A 7,340-nucleotide genomic window follows, 5' to 3' on the forward strand; every position below is an offset into this window, starting at 1 on the left:
CTCATTATTCCTCCGGCTTCCTCAGACAGAAATACCATCCCTTTGGCCAGCATCAGAAGTCCTACCTTGCCGGGCACAGTGGTGCACGCCTATAGTCACAGCGGCTCTGGAGGCTGAGGCAGGAGGATCGCAAGTTCAAAGCCAGCCTCTGCAAAAGCAAGGAACTAAGCAACTCAGTGAGACCCTGTCTCTAAATAAAATACAAAATAGAGCTGGGGATGTGACTCAGTGGCCGAGTGCCCCTGAGTTCAATCCCCAGTACCACTCACCCCCCAGAAAAAGAAGTCCTACCTTCCCTCCTCTAAAACCCTAGACTGCTTGGAAAAAACCTCAGTTTTCTTACCTCTAAAAACAGAATAATAAAGATAGTCCACTAAATGAATTGAGACATGGGAAACACATAGAGAAACATCTGGAGGTTGGCATGGAGTTGATAAATGTTAGCATTTCTTGTGTGTGCCATATCATATTATTGGGGACACAGCAACAGATATGTCATATTTTCTTTCAGGCATCATAGAGTTAACACACAGTAAACTAGAAATTGCTTTATGATGTAATATTAGGGAGTGGCAAGTCCTAAGGAAAATAAGCAGTTTAAGTTAGAGTGAGGGCACATGCCAATTTGCCCAAGGAAGGCAACTGGGAAGCAGAGACTTGAACTTAGTAGGCAAGGAGGCTGTCTGCTCTGCATCTCTACTACATAGGCCACATACGTAGGTCAATCCATCTTGGCAGAACTCCCTGTGACCCTTGGAACACAGCATGGAAAGCTCAAGATGGGATGCTATCAGGCCATTTCTCACTTGCCTCCCCTATCTAACCTCATAGCAGCCAGAGATTGTTTTAATCCAAGTCGCCCATGGCCCTCCTGCCCTAAGAGACTCCCATCTCCCAGAGTGTGCTGGCCTTACCAGCTTCTAGGGGAAATACTTTCTACCTTTCTCTTGACTCAGGGATATAGAACTATAGCTTCACCTTGAAACTGGCTCTGTAGCCAGTTTGTGTCATGTCAGCCATGGAACAGTTTCCCTGTTGCCTGATACAAGGGATTAGAACTGAACTCTGACAATTTTGTTTTTATACTGATGATAGAACCCAGGGGCAATTTACCACAGAGCTACATCCCCAGTTTTTCAAAATTGACAGGTTCTCTAAGTTGCTGAACCTGAACTAGAACTTGTTATCCTCCTTCCTCAACCTCTGGGATCATAGGCATGCACCGCCAATGCTCTGATTATTCTTGCTTTCATTTTCTATGTAAGTAACTTTGGAATCTAACAAAGACTGTTTTACCAGCCAAATGTGTCAGCCTTGCCTTGACCAATCTTAGGAGAATTACAGGCAGAAGGAAAACCAGGCAAGTACAAAGTCCCTGAGGTGGAAGCTTGCTTGGTGTGTGAATAGCAAGTATGTCATTAGGGCAGGTACAGAGTGATCAAGGTGGCCAGTGGTAGGACATGAGGTTAGAGAAGTCTAGGGCCTTGTGGAGAGAACTATCTTTTCTCTGAGAGATGGGAGTCTCTTAGGGCAGGAGGAGGGCTATGGGCGACTTGGATTAAAACAATCTCTGGCTGCTATGAGGTTAGATAGGGGACAGGAAGAGCAGCAGCAGTGAGTTAGCCACTGCATCAGTCCAGGACCTCAATGGCAGTGGTGGTGGCAGCAGTGCAGGTAGAAAGGAGAAGTCAGATTCTGGTATATTTTAAAGAAGGAACCAACAGGATTTGTTGACGGATCCAATGAAGAGGATGGGATGAGTAGTACTAGTTAGGACTCCAGACTAGAAGAGCTTACCCAGAGCCACTTGGCAGTTGGTGTTAATAGGTTAAGAGGAAGGATTCTGGAGTCTGGTGGTATGGGTGTGAATCCAATTTACTGGCAGTGTAACTTCAGGCAGGTCACTCTATATCTGTCTTCATTTCACCATCTGTGACATGGGATGATCAAAGTACTAATCTCATAGGATTGAGGACTACATGTTTTCTAGTTATGTAAAGTACTTGTTATTAGTAACATTACTATATGATGAAGTAAGTGCCTCAAAAAGAGCATTCCAGATATTAGAAACAGTTTGTACAGTTTTCAAAGGATATGACAGCCAATGTGGCTGTAGCCTAGACTGATAGAGTGCTAAAGAAATGCAGGTAGAGAGAAGGCCTAAGATTGGCTTCTCATAGAAGCTGGAAGCAATTTTGGACTTCAGAGGTGAGAAGAGAGAGAGGAAAGGAAATTGATGGGGGTCTTTTTTTTTTTAGTATATTTTTAGCTGTAGATGGACACAATATCTTTTATTTTTTATGTGGTGCTGAGGATCGAACCCAGTGCCTCATATGCTCCAGACAAACACTCTACCACTGTACCACAACCCCAGCCCTGATGTGGGTCTTAAATCTGATGATGTACAGAGGAGAGAGCGCACTATTATCAACACTGTTGGCTAGGACCCAGGAGTGGGGTGGGGGTGGAGTGATGGTTTCTGGTGTCCAGGATAAGGAACTTAAGTTCAACTTCTGCCTGAGTCCAAATACTAGTGTAATATTTTCTGTCAGTGGCAATGGGCAGTAAAGCCCTCAGATGACAGTGTACTAAGTGTTCAGTGAATGTTCAGTCTGTCACCACAATCATGGAAAATCCAGGATGGCTTAACACTTAAAAAAACGCTTAATGGGCTGGGGTTGTAGCTCAGTAGTAGAATGCTTATCTAGCATGTGTGAGGCACTGGGTTGGATCCTCAACACCATATTAAAAAAAAAAAAAATAAAGGTCTTGTGTCCAACCACAACTAAAACATTTCCAACTGTTATAAAGCATGAGATGTATGTCCTAATTCAGTTTGGGCATATCATATGTCCCTAGAAATTTGTCATTGTCCTCAAGATTTTTTTATTTCATTAGAGCTTAAATTTTCAAAATAGTTTATAATTGTCTTCTGTATTTCAATAGTGTCTGTCATGATATTTCCTTTTTCATCACCTTTTGTTAGGGTGACTAAGGGTTTATCAATTTGATTTTTTCAAAGAACAAGCTTTTGGTCATTTTTTTTCATTTGTTTCAATTTAATTTATTTCAGCCCTGATTTTAATTATTTCCTGTCTTTTTGGTGTCGATTTTATTCTTTTTTTCTTCTTCTAGGGCTTTGAGATGTAATGTTAGGTCATTTATTTGCTGATTTTAAAATTTTTTTATTCTTTTAATGAATGAGCTCAATGCATGAACTTTCCTCTTAGCCCTGCCTTTTTAGTGTCCTAGAGATTTTGATATATTGTATGTGTGTACTCATTTACCTCTAAGAAAATATTTTTATCTCCTTGCTGATGTCTTCTGCTATCCTTCCCCCTCTGATAGTATATTATTTAGTATCCAGGTGTTAGAGTACCTTCTATTTTTTATTTTATCATTGATTTCTATTTTCATTCTATTATGGTCTGATAGAATTCAGGGTAGTATCTCTTTTAATTCACTAAGACTTGCTTTGTGGCATAACAGGGTTTATTTTACAAAAGGATTCATGTGCTGCTGAGAAAAGCGTATTCACTCATTGAAGGATGAAATATTTTATATGTCTGATAAGTCTAAATTATTGATTATATTATTGAGTTCTATAGTTTTTTTGTTTTATTTTTGTTTGGAAGATCTATCCAGTGGTGAGAGAGGTGTGTTAAAGTCACCCAGTATTAGTGTGTTGTGTTCTTTTTGATTCTTGAAATTGTTTGTACATAGATGCTCCATTGTTGGGGGCACAGTGACACAGCCACATTAATGTTTATAGCAGCTCAATTCACAATGGCTGAACTGTGGAACCAACCTAGATGCCCTTCAGTGGAAGAATGGATAAAGAAACTGTGGTATGGGCTGGGGTTGTGGCTCAGCGATAGAGTGCTTCCCTAGCTGGTGCAAGGCTCTGGGTTTGATCCTCAGCACCACATAAAAATAAATAAAAGTATTGTGTCCAAGTGCAACTAAAAATATTTTTTAAAAACTGGTATATATACACAGTGGAATATTACTCAGCATTAAAAGAGAATAAAATCATGGCATGATAAATGGATGGAGTTGGAGAATATCATGCTAAGCAAAATAAACCAATCCCAAAAAAACAAAGTCCAAATGTTTTTCTGATATGTGGATGCTGATCCATGGGGGGGGGGGCAAGGGAAGAATGAAGGAACTTTGGATTGAGCAAAGGGGAGGGTGGGGAGAGGAGAAGGCATGGGGGTGGGAAAGATGATAAAATGAGAGGGACATCATTTCCCTAGGTACATGTATGTTTGCAAGAATGTGGGACTTTATCAATGTACAACAGAGAAATTAAAAATTGTGCTCCATTTGTGTACAGTGAATCGAAACACATTCTGCTGTCATGTATAACTAATTAGAACAAATTATATATATTTTAAAGCAGGAGATGTAATTTAATGTATTAGTAGAAAAAAATGTAGACTCCAAGGCTGTACCCATTTAGGCTACTATTCCCAGTGACTATGATTGAAAACCAAGGCCCAAGTTTTTCCAGGCTCCCAGGCTGGGGGTGAATCCCTCAGTGGGCAAATTGAAGTGAGTCCTATTCCTATAAAGTGATTTCTCTATTCTGATCAGTTGCTGATGGGCCTCATTATCCACCTTATTTATTCCACCATTGGTAGATCTCTGTGATTCTGGCTCCTTTCTTTTCTTTTTGTTTCCTTTTTCTTTTTCTTTTTTTGCTGGGGATGGAACCCAGGGCCTTGTACATGCTCAGCAAGCACTCTACCACTGAACTATATCCCCAGCTCCTATGATTTCCTTTCATTCTAGTTCTAGCTCAAATTTACTTCTCATCCCTCCCTCCAACTCAGTAACACTAACGAAACTGTTGTATTTATAGTAAGTACTGGTTTCTCAAATTATTGTTTTATCTTGATAGCTAGAATAGAATAGCAGCTCTGTGAGAGCAGGAACCATTTTATAAGTGTTACTGCTTTTGCCCCAGTGCCTGGCACTCAGAAAGAGCTGAACTGAAGAAATACTTTCTGGAAGGCTGGCTTGCTATTTCTGTTTTCTGGGGGATGCTCAAGTGGTCTCTTAAGGCTTTTCCCAAATGGAGGAATCTTGTTTCTGGTTGAGGCCATGGAACATTGTCCACCACAAAGACATTAGTGGTTGTGAGAACTTTGGCTTGAGAGGCAGACATTCTCCTATCAGGAAATGGTGAAATTCAAGTTATGACCTCACACCCCAATACCCTCTTGCCCCATTTAGGAAGAAACTTCAGGGATGAGAAACAAATGAAGATTCGGTGTCTGCATTATAGTTGTACCTCAGCTTCATGGCTTCTCCATTTCATTTGATTCTCAGTATACCCCTTGTCACTCCAAGCCACCTAGGCTTTCTCTCAAATTATGTTCCAATTTGTCCTCTGAAGTTGGGGTTCAACTTCAGATTTCATTTCAACCTGTGTCAAGAATAGCAGACAACCAGTGTGGTCCAGTGCTTTGCTTTGCTTTGCTTTGCTTTGCTTTCTTTCTTTCTTTCTTTCTTTCTTTCTTTCTTTCTTTCTTTCTTTCTTTCTTTCTTTCTTTCCTTCTTTCCTTCTTTCCTTCCTTCTTTCCTTCCTTCCTTCCTTCCTTCCTTCCTTCCTTTCCTTCCTTCCTTTCCTTCCTTTCCTTCCTTCCTTTCCTTCCTTCCTTTCCTTCCTTCCTTTCCTTCCTTTCTTTCCTTCCTTTCTTTCCTTCCTTCCTTTCTTTCTTTCTTTCTTCCTTCCTTCCTTCCTTCCTTCCTTTCTTTCTTTCTTTCTTTCTTCCTTCCTTTCTTCCTTCCTTCCTTCCTTCCTTCCTTCCTTTCTTCCTTCCTTTCTTCCTTTCTTCCTTCCTTCCTTCCTTCCTTCCTTCCTTCCCTTCCTTCCCTTCCTTCCCTTCTTTCTTTCTTCCCTTTCTTTCTTTTCTTTCTTTTCTTTTTTCTTTTCTTTTCTTTCTTTTCTTTTCTTTCTTTTCTTTTCTTTCTTTTCTTTTATTTCTTTCTTTCTTTTTTGTTTTGTACCTGGGATTGAAATTGGGGGCAATCGTGAGCTGCATCCCCAGATCCTATTTTGTATTTTATTTATAGACAGGGTCTCACAACATTGCCTAGGACCTCACTAAGTTGCTGAGGTTGGCTTTGAACTTGTGATACTCCTGCGTCAGCCTCTTGAGACACTGAGATTACAGGCATGTGCCAGTGTGCCTGGTTTTTTCTTTGTATTCTTAAAGTTTGGAGTCCAAATAGGAGGGCTGGGGATGTGGCTCACTGGTAAAAGTGCTTGCCTGGCTTTCATGAGTCCCTGGGTTCAAATCCCCAAGCACCCCCCCCCCTCGCGCCAAAAAAAAAAAAAAAAGAATTTACTAAATAGGCACACAAATGAAGGATGAGTCTGGATAAAGCATGGCTTCTTCCATCATTGGAATCACTACTATCATAAGCATTATCTTCAAAGAGCTCTGGCTTACCTGTCTTTTCTATCCAAATCTGTGTTTTGTTTGGCTGGGATCCTCAACCATATTCTAGAAGTAAAATTGCCCTGGATCCTGTTAAGAGTTAATGGGACTTGTGGTCTTCCATGGGTTTGACCACCTTTTCTCAGTCATGATTGTAACCAAGGTTATTCACAATCTGCATGAGTTACTTTTGGTGACTTCATATCCCCAGCCACGAGACCCCCTTTTCCTTCATCCACTGACCTTCCATTCTTGCAGCTCAATCTGCCCCTTCCTCTCTAAGCTCCCAACAAAATGGATTCTTTCACCAGCTTGTTCAGAACTCAATTTTCTTTTTTCCCTTTGTACTGGGGATTGAAACCACAGACACTTTACCACTAAGATACAGCCTCAGCTCTTTATTTTTTGAGAAAGGGTCTCACTGGGTTATGTTAGCTGACTTTGAACTTGTGATCCTCCTGCCTCAGCCTCCTGAGACTCCTAAGAACTGCTGGGCGTGGTGGTGCATGCCTGTAATTGCTGCTGCTCTGGAGGCTAAGGCAGGAAGATTGTGAGTTCAAAGTCAGCCTCAGCAACTTAGTGAGGCCCTAAGCAATTTAGCGAGACCTTGTGTCTAAATGAGGTATAAAAGGGCTGGCGATGTGGCTCGGGGTGGTTAAGCACCCTGGGGTCAATCCCCGGTAAAAATTAAAACAAAAACTAAAGGAACCTACTAAAGATTTCTGTGTGTATTTTATTCTACTATCTAAGATTTGCTAGGATTGTGCTGCTAAAAAGCAGCCTCCACCATCATCTTTAAAATTTTGCACTGATTTCTAGTGATTGATTCATGTACTTATCACCCCGCCATCCCGGGGACCCGTGGACATCATCCCTCTGTATATTAAG

The sequence above is a fragment of the Urocitellus parryii genome, chromosome X (genome assembly GCF_045843805.1).
Source record: "Urocitellus parryii isolate mUroPar1 chromosome X, mUroPar1.hap1, whole genome shotgun sequence".
Classification (NCBI taxonomy): domain Eukaryota; kingdom Metazoa; phylum Chordata; class Mammalia; order Rodentia; family Sciuridae; genus Urocitellus; species Urocitellus parryii.